This window comes from Dasypus novemcinctus, chromosome 15 (assembly GCF_030445035.2).
Source record: "Dasypus novemcinctus isolate mDasNov1 chromosome 15, mDasNov1.1.hap2, whole genome shotgun sequence".
NCBI classification, from domain to species: domain Eukaryota; kingdom Metazoa; phylum Chordata; class Mammalia; order Cingulata; family Dasypodidae; genus Dasypus; species Dasypus novemcinctus.
Genome location: NC_080687.1, coordinates 12,673,526 through 12,687,692, shown reverse-complemented (window position 1 = coordinate 12,687,692; position 14,167 = coordinate 12,673,526). Strand labels below are relative to the sequence as shown.

General features: G+C 39.5%; 1 protein-coding gene across 2 annotated transcripts in view; it reads left to right on the top strand.

Moving 5' to 3' along the window:
- CDK8 (cyclin dependent kinase 8) overlaps positions 1–14,167 on the top strand; it is a 145,443-nt gene that overhangs the window by 41,316 nt on the left and 89,960 nt on the right. The gene's annotated exons all lie outside the window — the stretch shown is intronic.

The following is a 14,167-nucleotide window of genomic DNA, read 5'->3' as shown; positions in this document are numbered from 1 at the left end:
GCTAAGATTTGTAATGCTTCTTGAATCTGTAATTTGATGTCATCAGTTTTAGAAAATTATCCCTTTAAATATTGTTTTGCTCCCTCATTACTTCTCTCTCTTTCTCCTCTTTATGGGGTCCAGTTATATGCATGTTAGCCTTTCTCATTTGTATTTTCTGTGTCTCTCATCTTTTCTTCATGGTTTTTAAAATTTTTCATTTCAGTCTTTATTTTGGATATTTTCCTCTGATATATCTTCCAGTTCATTAATTATCTCTTCTGTTGTGCATCTTTGGCTTTGAATCCATCCATTGTGTTGTTAACTACAGTCTGTCCCATTCCCCACCCCCAGAAATCTGCTATGTTATATTATGGGGCTTTCTGGTCTCTGTCAAAATTCCTAATCTTTTTCACCTTGAATATTGTGTGCATAGTTAAAGACTACATAAGAATGTCTGGAGCACATATGAGTCCATTTCTACTGTTTGTGGTTTTGCTAGTTGTCTGGTCTCCTCATGTGCCTGGTTTATTTATTTATTAAAGATTTATTTTTTATTTATTTCTCTCCCCTTCCCTCTACCCCCACTTGTCTGCTTTCTGTGTCCATTTGCTGTGTGTTCTTCTCTGTCTGCTTGCATTCTTGTCAGGTGGCACCGGGAATCTGTGTCTCTTCTTATTGTGTCATCTTGCTGTGTCAGCTCTCCATGTGTGCAGCACCACTCCTGGGTGGGCTGCGCTTTTCGTGTGGGGCGGCTCTCCTTGCGGGGCGCACTCCTTGTGCGGGGGCATCTCTGCGTGGCACGGCACTCCTTGTGCACGGCAGCACTGAGCGTAGGTCAGCTCACCACATGGCCCAGGAGGCCCTGGGTATCAAACCTTGGCCCTCCTATGTGGTTGGCAGATGCTCTATCAGTTGAGCCATATCTGCTTCCTTGGTTATTTTTAATTGTTAGATACTGTGCTTGAAATTTTTCTTTAGGAACAACTTAGTACCTAAGAGAGGATACTTTCCAACAGTGAGCACTTAATGTTTGCTTCTCTTTGATGTCTGAAGGAACTAGCAATCCAGGACTACATTCATTTATTTTGGGACTTTGTTATTTGCAGCTGGGCTGCAGTCCCAAGGAGAATCAGTTCACTACTTCTTCACTGTTACTCTTTGAGTACTTCTCTTCAGGGTCTCAACCAGATGTGCCTGGGCATTTCCCAGCACCCTATCCTTTTTCCTCCCTGGACAGAGTAATGTGATATGAGAAGGACTTGAACAGTGTTTCTAGCTTTGAAGGTGGAAGAAGGGGGGCCATGAGCAAAGGAATATGGGGGTCTCTAGGAGCTGAAAAAGGCAAGGAAATGGATTTACTCTCCTAGAACCTCTAGAAAAGTATTGCCCTGCCAGCACCTTGATTCAGGTTAAGCCCTGTAGGATAATAAATGTATGCTGTTTTAAGCCATGATTGTGGTAATTGGATACAGCACCAAGAGAAAACTAATATACCTTTCCTGATCAAATTTATATTTCTCATACTACTACTATGCTGGTGTTGTTCCCATGAATGCTTTTTTACTTAGATTCCATACATATATATCGCTAAACAATATGTTATGCTTTGCATATTCTTAAACTTCATATAATAGTATCATATGGTATTTATCATCTGTAGCTTTTTAAAAATTAAACATTGTTTTTGAGATATATACGTGGATACATATAGCTATAGCTTATTCATTTTTATTGCTTTAAATTTCATTATAATTTGTAGAATTTTAGTCTCTTTATGGATATTTGGATTGTTTTATCAGCATTTTAATTTTAAGAAAGCAGCGTTTTAAAAGTGGGAGATTTCCCATTAAAATCTTTATTATTGGCTTATCTTAAATTAGAAATTCACAGTTTACTAGAGTTCCACTGTCCAGTTCAGTAGCCGCTAGCCATTAGTAGCTATTGAAGTTTAAATTAAAGTTAAAATGAAATAAAATTTAAATTGAGTCCCTCAGTCACAGTGGCTATATTAGTTCCTTGTCTGCTATTAAAAAACAAACAAACAAACCAGAAAGTGGGTGGCTTAAAACAGCAGAAATATATTGTATCACAGTTTAGGAGACAAGAAGTCTGAAGTCAAGATGTTGGCAGGACCATGCTCTGTACAAAGACTCTAGGGGAGAATCCTTCCTGCCTTTTCCAATTTAGTGGTTGCCAGCAATCCTTAATGTTCTTTGGCTTGCAGCCGCATCACTCTAGTCTCTGTCTCTTTTGTCTCATGGCATTTTCCCTGTGTGCTTTTGTGTCCAAGTTTCCCTCATTTTATAAGGACACCAGTCATTAGATTAGAATCCACCCTAATCCAGTTTGACCCCATCTTAACTTGATAATAGTTGCAAAAGACTCTATTTCCAAATAAGGTCACATTCACAGGTACCAGGGGTTAGACTTGAACTTATCTTTTGAGGGACACAATTCATTCACAACACCAACCTTATTTTAAGTACTCAACAGTCACATGAGGCTAGTGGCTGTTGTACTGGACAGCAGAGACATAGAACATTCCCATTGTTGCAGATGCTATCTTGGTCAGGGCTGGTTGTAGTTTGAGTTATAGATAAACTCTTTAAAGTACATGTACTCTCAGTTCTCCAAGGCCCCACAGCACATGCATATTTTTTTAGTTTTTTTAGGAAGCACCGGGGATTGAACCTGGGATCTTGTACATGGGAAGAAGGCACTCAACCACCAAGCTACAGCTCTTCCCCACATGCAAGTCTTTGACCTTTACTTTTCTAGTTCATATTTTGGACCCAGGTTGCCTAGGTTTGAATTCTGGCTTGTTGAATGACATTGCCCAAATTTTAAATCTCTTTGAGTCAGTTTTCTCATCTGTAAAATGGGGTTAACTCGCTTTTCTTGGCTTTACATGTACTAATACATAAGAAGTGCTTAGAAGAGTACCTGTCACATCATAAGTGTATTTACATGCTGGTTGCCCTTATTATTGTAAAAACTAACCTGCCTGCTCTCTATAGATATTGAATTTGCTACCCCTACCTATAGTAGCAAATTCAATAACAAAACTTTTTGGATGCTGGATCCCATTCCAGTTACCACCCTGTTTTTCACCCTTTCTTACAGCCATATTTCTCAAGAGAGTTGTTTATTCATATTGCCTCTAGTTCGTCATTTTTCTCTTACTCATCGACCCACTCCAATGTGGCTTCTGCTTCTACCATTCCACCTTAACAACAGTACTTACTAATGTCATCATTCTCTCTGTTACTAACCCCAGTGGATATTCACATGGTGATTCAGTATCACAAGGTGGTAAAGAATTCAGTTTCTAGTATCTGCCTGGCTTGATAGCTGTGTGACCTTGAGCAAGTTATTTATCTCCCTGTGCCTTCATTTGTTCAGCTATAAAATGAGGAAATAGAAGCTCTCTTTTTGTTGCTGTGAGAAATAAATGAATCAATACAGAGCTTGTGTTAAGAACGTATTAGTCAATCAGTTAATACTGCCTTTATTTAATCTGCCAAAGGGGTGCTGATGCAAAATACCAGAAATCTGTTGGCTTTTATAAAGAATATTTATTTGGGGGTAAAAAGCGTACAGTTATAAGGCCCTAAATAGTCCAAGTCAAGGTTGCCTTGTCATCAAAGTCAGTTGCCACGTGTTGAAGCAAGATGGTCTCTGATCTCTGCCTGGTCTCTCCTTCCTGGGCTTCCTCTTCCTCTTAATGTTCTGTGGGCCCAGTTTGTTCCCTGTAGGCTGGCATAGGGCTTGTCTCTCAGGGCTTCATCTCTCTGAGCTGCAAACTGTCAGGCATATAGTTCATCTCTCCCTAGGGCCACAGGATCAAAAATGAGTTTTATCTCTTCCTGCATGTCTGTTTCCCTTTATAGCAGCCCACCAATGGGGCAGAAATTCAACCTGAGTCATGCCTCACTGACATAGTTGAATCAAAGCTCTAATCTTAACAGGTAATTTAATCAAAGACATCTTAGCTGACTCTAGTACAAAGGGTATCACACCTAGGGGGAAAGAATTTTTGGGATTCATCAGTAATCGTAAATTGCCACATGTCCTATTGCTATTATTACTATCATTTTATATTTTTCACACTTGTTCCTTTTTGAAATATTTTCTTCACTGGGTTATGATTTATTACACTTTACTGTTTTTTGTTTTTAAAATTTTATATGTCAGGCTTTTCTTTCTCATTTTTCTGCTGAACTACTCCTTATCTTCTGTCCCAAATGTAAATGTTATACTCATAGCTGGATCCTTCTTAGTCCAGGTCTCAGACCTTCGTTTCTTCTTCTTCGAACTATCTTCCTAGGTAATCTCATCTACTTGTAGGCTTCAAATACCATTTTTATAGTCATGAGTGTCAATTTTACATCTCAGACCAGACATCTGTTGTGGGTTCAAGACCCATTTATACGCTTACTTCTCTACTAACTTCCATTTTGATGTCTCACAAGTTTCTCAATCTGAACATGTTCAAATTTGAATCACCTCCCACTATTCTCTTTACAGTTTATTGGCAGCACTGTACACCCAGTTACTTATGTTAGTAAGATGGAGATTATCTTGGGTACCTTTCTGTTTCAATCTTCAGTCTCTAGTTGGTCACCAAGACCTGTTGATGCCTGTGTTTAAAATGTGTCTCCCGTCTGTCCACTTCTGTCTAATTTAGTGGCATCTTCTTTGCCATTAATCTAGACCAAGCCACTACTCTTCCTTGGCTAGAAAGCAACCATAGATTTTAAACTTCTTCCCTACATCATACTTTTCTCATTTTCAGTTCTTTCTCCACATAGCAACTTGTGTAATCTTTTGAAAATGTCTATTTAATCGAGTATCTACATTGGCTTCTCATTGCATTTCTTTTTTTTTTTTAAAGATTTATTTATTTATTTAATTCTCCCCCTCCCCTGGTTGTCTGTTCTTGGTGTCTATTTGCTGCGTCTTGTTTCTTTGTCTGCTTCTGTTGTCATCAGCGGCACGGGAAGTGTGGGCGGCGCCATTCCTGGGCAGGCTGCTTTTTCTTTTCACGCTGGGCGGCTTTCCTCACGGGCGCACTCCTTGCGCGTGGGGCTCCCCTACGCGGGGGACACCCTTGCGTGGCACAGCATTCCTTGCGCGCATCAGCACTGCGCATGGCCAGCTCCACACAGGTCAAGGAGGCCCGGGGTTTGAACCGCGGACCTCCCATATGGTAGACGGACGCCCTAACCACTGGGCCAAAGTCCGTTTCCCTCATTGCATTTCTTGATTACTCAAAATCCTTAATGTGACCTACAAATTCTGCATGATTTGCATGATTTGTTCCTTGCTGCCCTTCCACCCCTGTACTTCATTCTCTACCCTATTGTGTTTCAACTTCATTTTCAGTTCCCCATAAGCACCAAGCTCCTTTTGCCTCAGGGATCCTGGCGGGCCTTGTGGACTGCTGGTTTTTAAAAAATTAATGTGTTGAAGTATATCACTTGTACATAAACATACATAACCAAAATTGTATAATAATAGTGCTAAATTTACAAAACAAACATATATAACATCATACAGGACTCTCATAACTCACCCTACTACCAATAACTTGCATTGTTGTTAAATCTTTTTAACTAATGATGAAAGAGCATTGTCAAAATATTACTAGTGACTAAAACACTTTTCCCCAACCAACCCTATTATTATTATCTTTATATCATTTATATATGAACTTAAGTATATAGTAAAAGTTGTGAACTTATGAATCAAACATGCATAACATCATACAGGGGTCGCATACATCAACCCCCACCATCACCTTGCATTGTCCTGAGACTTTTGTTACAAGTTATGAAAGAAAATTGTTAAAATTTTACTACTAATCATAGTCCTTATCTTACATTTGGTGTGTTTTTCCCCCAAGCCACCCTATTATTATTTTTTAAATAATATGTCTTATGTCAGAAGTTGTAAACTTATAAAACAATCGTGCATGAGTGCAGAATTCCCACACAACACCCTTCCATCAACACACCACACTGTGGTGGAACATTTGTTACAGGTAAGGTAAGATCATCTGATTGTTACCATGCCCATGCCCATGTTACCATGCCCCATTTGGCTCACATTTTCCGTACTGCCTCATTATTCAACACAGTGCATCTTTCGCATAGATGCAAGAACATTGTATTATTACTGCTAACCACAGTCCATAGGTCACTCCACCTGTATTTTTCCCATGCTTCTCCACTTTCCCAACACCCTGCAGTAGTGATGTACATTTGCTCTAGCTCACAAAGGACACTCTTGCATCTGTACCATCAACCACAATTCTCATCCACCTCTGGGTTTACTGTGCTATTCAGTTCCTTGTTTTTTCTCTAGCATTCTGTCAGTTGGCATTTACATACCCAGACTACCATTTTCAGCCACATCCCCATTTATAACCTAGCTCTTACTACGTGCTACCATCCACTCTATACATTTCCACACTTTTACAGTAAAGCTAATTAAAACTTCTACATACATTAAACATCAGTAGTCTCTCTCAGTCCTCCTCTTATCTCCTTTAAGGATCTGCTACCTACGACCAGGTCTTGAAGATATTTTTCTACAATTTCTTCTAGAAGTTTTATGGTTCTTGCTTTTGTTTTTAGGGTTTTGATCCATTTTGAGTAAATTTTTGGATAAGGTGTGAGACAGGGGTCCTCTTTCCTTCTTTCGGCTATGGATATCGAATTCTCTCAGCACCATTTGTTGAATGACTGTTCTGCCCGAGCTGTGTGGGTTTGACAGGCTAGTCAAATATCACTTGACCACACATGTGAGGGTCTGTCTCTGAACCATCAGTTTTGTTCCATTGGTCTATGTGTCTGTCTTTATGCCAGTACCATGCTGTTTTTACCACTATAGCTCAGGTAATATGATTTAAAGTCTGGAGATGAGGGTTCGCTTTTCCTTTTTGTGATGTTTCTGGTTATTCAGGACCCCTTGCCCTTCCAAATAAATTGGATGATTGTGTTTTCAATTTTTTTTTAATGCTGGTAGAATTTTTGTCTGGATTGCATTGAATCCGTGTATCAATTTGAGTAGAACTGACATGTTAATGATATTTAGTCTTCCGATCCATGAGCATGGAAAGTTCTTATTGATATAATCTTCATTTCCAGACTCTCTTCAGGCCTCTCTCTCCTGTCTTTTGTTTTTGGGCTCTAGCACACCCTTTAGTATTTCCTGAAAATCTTGTCTCTTGCTTAGAAATTCTCTCAGTTTCTGTTTATCTGTGAATATTCTAATCTCACCCTCATTTTTGAAAGACAGTCTTGCTGGATATAAGATTCTTGGCGGGAAGTTTTTCTCTTGTAGTATCTTAAATATATCAGACCATTGTCTTCTTGCCTCCATGGTTTCTGGTGGGAAATTGTACACTTACTGGGTATCCCTTATATGTTAAGCATTGCTTTTCTCTTGCCCTTCTCAGAATTCTCTGTCTTTGGCATTTGACAATCTGATGAGTATGTGTCTTGGAGTTGGTCTATTTAGATTTTTTTTGGATTGGTGTACGTTGTGCTTCTTGGACATGGATAACTATGTCCTTCAGTAGGGTTGGGAAATTTTCTACCATTATTTCTTCAGATATACCTTCTGCCCCTTTTCCTTTCTCTTCTCCTTCTGGGACACCCATGACACATTTGTTTGCATGCCTTTTGCTGTCCTTTAGTTCCTTGAGACCTTGTTCAGTGTTTTCCATTCTTTTCTTCATCTGTTCTTTTGTATGTTCACTTTCAGAGGCCATTTCTTCAAGCTCACCATTTCTTTCTTACGCCTCCTCAAATCTGCTATTATCTGATTCCAGAGTTGTTTAAATTTCCTTTATTGCACCTTTCATTCCCATAAGATCTACTGTTTTTTGTGTGTGTGTATGCTTTCAAATTCTTCTTTGTGCTCATCCAGTGTTTTCTTAATATCCTTAATCTCTTTAGCCATCTTGTTGAATTTATTAAGGAGATTTGTTTGAACATCTATGATAGTTGTCTCAGCTCCTTTATGTCATCTGGAGTCCTAGCTTGTTCCTTTCACTGGACCATAGCTTCCTGTTTCTTGGTGTGGATTGTAATTTTCTGTTGGTGTCTTGGCATCTGGATTACTAGAGTATTTATTCTGGGTGCAGTTTTTCTCTTTAGTTTAGTACATCCTACCCTTTCTCCCTTGCTGACTGTGCAGTAGGAGCCAAGGATGTAGTTGGTGCTATAAGCTGTGGAGGCTCAAGCTGCCCTCATTGCCCTAGGGACCAGTGAAGCTTCTCCCAACTCTCTCCTTTGCCAGGGGTGAGGACAGAGTCACAGCTGTGTAGAATAATCCGAGTCGTGCAGGCCTAGACTGTAGTTGCCCAAAGAGACTGATGAAGCTTTACGCCCCTTTCTTCCTTGCCTGGGGTAGGGATGGAGCTACAGGTGTGGGCAGCAATCTATGCAGTGCAGGTCCAAGATGACCGCAGGTTACCCCAGTAGACTTCTGATTTTCAGTCTGTGTCAGCCAGAATTAACTGCAGTGACCTGGATAGGCTGGTTCAGCGCCTGCCAGCCTCCTCCTTGCCAGAGGCACAGCTGAAGCCTAATCTTGGGCTTCAGGCCTATCTCTTTCCTACCATCACTGTGATTTTCAGTCTTGCTTCCCCTCAGGTTGAAGGCGGAGTGAAAGTGGTGGCCATGGACCTCTTTCCAACTTGGGCATATTCATACCCCAGCTGTTCCCAGGGTTTTGTCTTAGCCAGCCAAGTCTACCAATCAGTAGCCGAAATTGGCAGCCAACTGTCTCCTCCTCACCTGTTTTTGGGAAATGGAGTTCGCAATTCCAGCTACAGAATTGCTCCTGGGGCGGCTTGTGTTGCCAGAGTAGGATAATCACTGGCCTCCGCAGCTTCGCCAGGAACCAGATATGTTGGTGCAGGTCTCCCACCTTCCTCCCTCCTGGGGGTGGCACTGGGGTCTAGGGTAGAGCTGCAATCGGACCTGAATGGAAAGAAGCTGGTCCCCACCAGTACTGTGATTTTCAGTCTGCCCCGCTTCCCCTCGTGCCAGGCGCAGCGTTAAGATGGTGGTTACCACACTCTTTCTGACTTGAACAGACTCAAACTGTAGCTGTTTTCAGGATTATACTTTAGCCCCCTGAATTTACTTATCAGTAGCTGAAGTGGGTGCCCAACTGTCTCTTCCTTCCCTGTTTTTGGGAAGTCGAGCTTTCAGTTCAAGCCGCAGAACAGCTTCGGAGGTGGCTTGTGCCTCCAATGGAGGATGGGCACTGGCCTCCTTGGCATAGAGTGCTCTCCTAACAAATCTTCTCTGCAGATGGGCGGTCCGCTCCTTCCATTTTTTCATCGATGTTGTAGAATGCTCTTCTGGCCTCCTAGAACCCCCAGGCAGGTGCTTTACCTAGCTCCAGGTAGCTCTGGGTGGTTACTAACTGCCCTGCAGCAGGAGCTGACTCTAGGAGCTCCTTACTCTGCTGCCATCTTGCTGGTTCTGGCCTGCTGGTGTTTAACATCTAGAACAAGACCTAGCAAATGGTGGATGGGCATTGAAATTATTGAATAAACGAAAACGAACTTGCTGTATATTTTACTGAGCAAAAGAATCCAACAGAGACTTTCTCATCCTGCCTTCTTTTTACCTTAATTCTCTGTAGCCATACCTTGTTAAAAATCTCACAATTTGTTTTTTTCTTTACCATTTTCTACCTGTCCTCCTTTTCTTCTCTTCACCATCTTCTCCATTACCTCTTTTTCCTTCATGGCCTTCTTATCCTTCCACAAATCTTTATTAAGTTCTTATTTATTAGTTAGGATGCATTTTACTGCAAGTAACAAAAAATTCTGTTTGAAATGCATTTAAACATAAAAAAGCTCTAATAGCTCACAAAACCATAAGTCAAGATTGAATGCAACTTCCAGTTACAGTACTTCAGGTACAGTGCCTCACTGATGTTATGGCTCCAGGTTCTTTCCATTTCTATTTCCCTCAGCATCAGCTTCATTGTAAGGCAGGTATGGATGCAAAATCCTTACTACGGGCAGCTGGGGCTGTGTGCTTCCTCAGAGAGATTGTTTTTCTGTGGCTCTCTAATGATCAAACACCCTTCCCCAGAAAATCCTCCAGCAGTCTTTACTTCATGAATCATTGGTCAAATTGATTCATAGCCTGTTCCTGAGTCAATTGTAGGCAAGGAAGATTACCCTTGGTCTAATTAGTTAAACCTGGGGTCTGGGCCTGGGATCCTCACCTTTTAATGCACAGAGTTACATTAGGGAAAAGTAGATATCCCTGGGGAAAAAAAATAAACATTCTGTAAGAAGGAATCGAGAGGAATGAGTAGGAAACCAACAGGGTAGCAACACCATATGACAGGTCCTGTGACAGCTAATACTTGTCACTGGTCTCTGAAAGTGTTGCCCGTCCCTATTCAGTTATACCCCTTCTTAGGCAGTTCCACACTTCTGTGCTCATCTTATTTTGATTCTTTTTTCTTATCATTCCTGCATGTGGGCATATTACTTACTGATATTTAGCACTGTGTTCACTTATTCTCTTTATATTAACAGTTTCACCTGTCGCTTCTGTATAGTTGTTTCCTATGTCTGTTATTTAAGTCTGATCTCTAGTCTTCATTTCTCTATCTCTCCACTGGGCATCTCTATATCAGTGTTTCATATCAAAGCTCATTTTCTCCTAAAATCAGTCACTTGGTTATTTTTGACTTATTACTCTTATCTTCCGTCCAGTTAATTCCCAGGTCAGATTGATAGTTATATCTCAGGGGACTTGAATTTGAAAATATTTTCTATCTTATGCTCTTCACCTAGATAATGATTGTTTTAAAGGCAAGGGCTAGGTCCTGTTTATTGTTATAGCTCTATCACCAGTCACAGTACTTAGCATATAATGAATGAAAAAAAGGCCAGCTATACATGAGAGCCTCAAGTACAGTGGTGAAAGTGCTATGGAAAAGGAAGAGATGGATGCAAGTGAAGAATTGATAGAATTTGTGGACCGAATATTAATTCTTAAGAAATGGGGGGAAAATGACTGGACTTTTCTATGCAGTTGAGTGTGAGATCAGTGCTATCAGTAACATAAGTAAGGAAGGCAGGAAGGCATGTTTAGATTTTAGGCATACGTTTGAGGTGAAAATAAGGCAGTATATATTGGTAATGTTTAGCAGATAAGTGAAATAAAGAACTAAAATGCATTATCCATGCATTCATGAGAATCTAATATGTTTCAAGCCTTGTGCTTGGGAGACAATTGTATAATTTAATCTGCATATAGTATATGTTAATAGCACTACTTTTCAGATGAGTAAAATGAACTTCCATGAGATCGAGTGATGTCCTGAAGGTATTGATTTAAGGAGAGTGGTATGCTTTTATTTTTCAGAGTGACTTGAAGTAAGGAGGGAATGGAGATAAGGCAGCCTGTTAGATATCTACTTCAATATTTCAGAAAGGAAATGATGTGGACAAGGAGTGGCAATAAGATTGGAGAATAGGAATTTGATAACTGAATAGAAAAGTGGTATAAAGGAGAAACATAACATGATTTCCAGGTAAATGGTGAATCACAGAGATTTGCCAAGTTGTGAGGGTTGACAAATGGAGGTAAGATAGATAAGGTTTGGAATTTCCAAGCAGGGAAACAGATTCCTTTGGCCGCTTCTGCTGGTGCTTTCACTTCAGCTGCTTTGGTAGTCCAAGGAAAAAGATCTCTGAGAGTTCTTGTGGGTGTTAATTTTCTAACATGCTGTTGGGTTTTCATTATTTTGACCTCATATTTACAGATTTTTTTTTAAAGATTTATTTTTTATTTATTTCTTTCCCCTTTCCCCGCCCCCAAGTTGTCTGCTCTCTGTGTCTATTCCCTATGTGTTCTTCTGTGACAGCTTCTAGCCTTATCAGCGGCACCGGGAATCTGTGGTTCTTTTTGTTGCATCATCTTGTTGTGTCAGCTCTCCGTGTGTGTGGCACCATTCCTGGGCAGGGGGGGCTTTCTTTTGCACTGGGCAGCTCTCCTTACCAGGCGCACTCCTTGCACATGGGGCTCCCCTACGCGGGGGACACCCCTGCGTGGCATGGCACTCCTTGCGCACATCAGCACTGCACATGGGCCAGATTCACACGAGTCAAGGAGGCCCGGGGTTTGAACCGCAGACCTCCCGTGTGGTAGGCGGACACCCTATCCATTGGGCCAAGTCTGCTTCCCATACAGATATTTAAAAATTTATTTCCTTTTTTTCCTTATCTCAGATTTTATTTTGGAGGTAGGTCTTAGGAAATATTTTATTCAAATCTTCCTACATGTAATCTTCAGAATAAATCTGTCCTGAAAAATATAATTAATACAAGCCAAAGAATATTTCTTTTCAACTTCCTATACATATCATCAATCTAAATGTTTTGCTTTTAGTTCAACTTAAAGGAAACATTAAAATATAAGCTAACTTTATAGTTTATGGTTAAAGTGCATTTTGAAGAATTAGGTTATTAGGATGCAGTAGCTTATATGTCTGTAGTTCTCCCTGGATCTCTTTCAAATCTAGATCACTGCTTAAATTTAAAATAGACTTATGGTTGCAAGTTAGCATCATTCTGACATTCTCATTCTTAAAAATCCGATATATATGTGTGCTTTTCATCTTGAGATACTTTATAATATTAGGAATAAAGACCAAAGTTATCCATCTAATCACAAAGATAGCATTGTAAGTGAAGTTAGTGAAGCAGTGATGTATAATTTGGGAAAACTTGTCATTGTTGTAATTCATGACATACCTGTTCTGTAGTTATAGAAATATAGTCACTTTTTATTATATTCAGATAATTGTCTTCTCACAGTTGGTATTTTCTTCAGATGTTGATTCAAGAACAATTTTACAGATGTTTAATTGCAAAAATTTTATCAGCAGACATGTTACATGATACAGATTATTTCACAAAATAATATGACCTATTTTATATAACAGTTGTCATTTACAAGTACTTAGCTTTTTAAAGAAATAAAGGATGAATTTAATAGTACTAGCAAAGCTCATCAAACATGTAGATGTTAAGATTTTGTAATTTTCAGTGTAGAGAATCTAAATTTGTTTGTACCTGTTGTTTTTATGAGTTGGCTGAAAAGTAGTATTTCCCACTACCTTTAAATTTTGGAATTATTCTGGTTCTGATAATTGTTGATATTGTCCCCTTTTCCTATAGTCTGTTGTGACTTTTCTCTTGGTTTCAAGTCACTCAAAAGAACAGAATTTATTAAGTCATAGTTATTATACACAATTAAAAATTTTTCAGCTCTTTGGTGTTTTTAACTTCCTACAAATAAAAATCATAGATCCATGAATGCCACAAATAAAACTTGAAAGTTTAGGTGATCTTTTGTTTTAAAGCCTCAGTCCTCTTTTTTGGTCATGGAATATACGATAACAGATCTAAATGAAAAACCTCTGATAGTTTTTATCTGTGCATTGCCCGATTTAAATGAGCACCATCAGGAAAATTTGAATCTTTGTGTGTGTGTTCTAAATGATAAGCAAAAAGGAGTCTTTTTACTAGCTTATGTAGCTAGGGGAGGGGTGTCTATCCCTATATGACCCATTTATGGTTAGCTTATGCTCTAAGACTATTAAAAATGGTAGCAATTCCTAAGAGTTGGTAGTCACACTTCCTTAACAGTGAAAGAATTGATTGGTCTTTCTTTAGAAAGCCACCTTAGCATTGTGGTTCAGTGAGGTTTCTGGAATGAGGCTGCCTGGGTTTGAATCTCAGGTTTGCTGCTTTCTACCTGTGTAATTTTGAATTCTGTTAGGTCTGTTTCCTTGTATTAAAATTGGGAATAAAAATAATACTGACTGTAGAGTCCTCATGTAAAAATGAGAATATACTTATTAGTCCTTCAAGGACCGACTTAGAGAATGTTTGACACTAATAATTCCATTCTGTGAAAAGTTACTCTTCATTTGTAAACGTGGTAACCAGGCTATGCAAAGTTCAATATCAACTGATCTAGATTTGTGAGTTTAAGTTACAGGTGAAAACTGTCGCAATTCAATTTTATTACCCGTCACAACTGTGCAGATGAAAACTTCTATCAGTGAACTTTATGAAAAGATAACATTGTCATAAATCATGTGATCCAAAATGGGCAAAAGCAGAAGA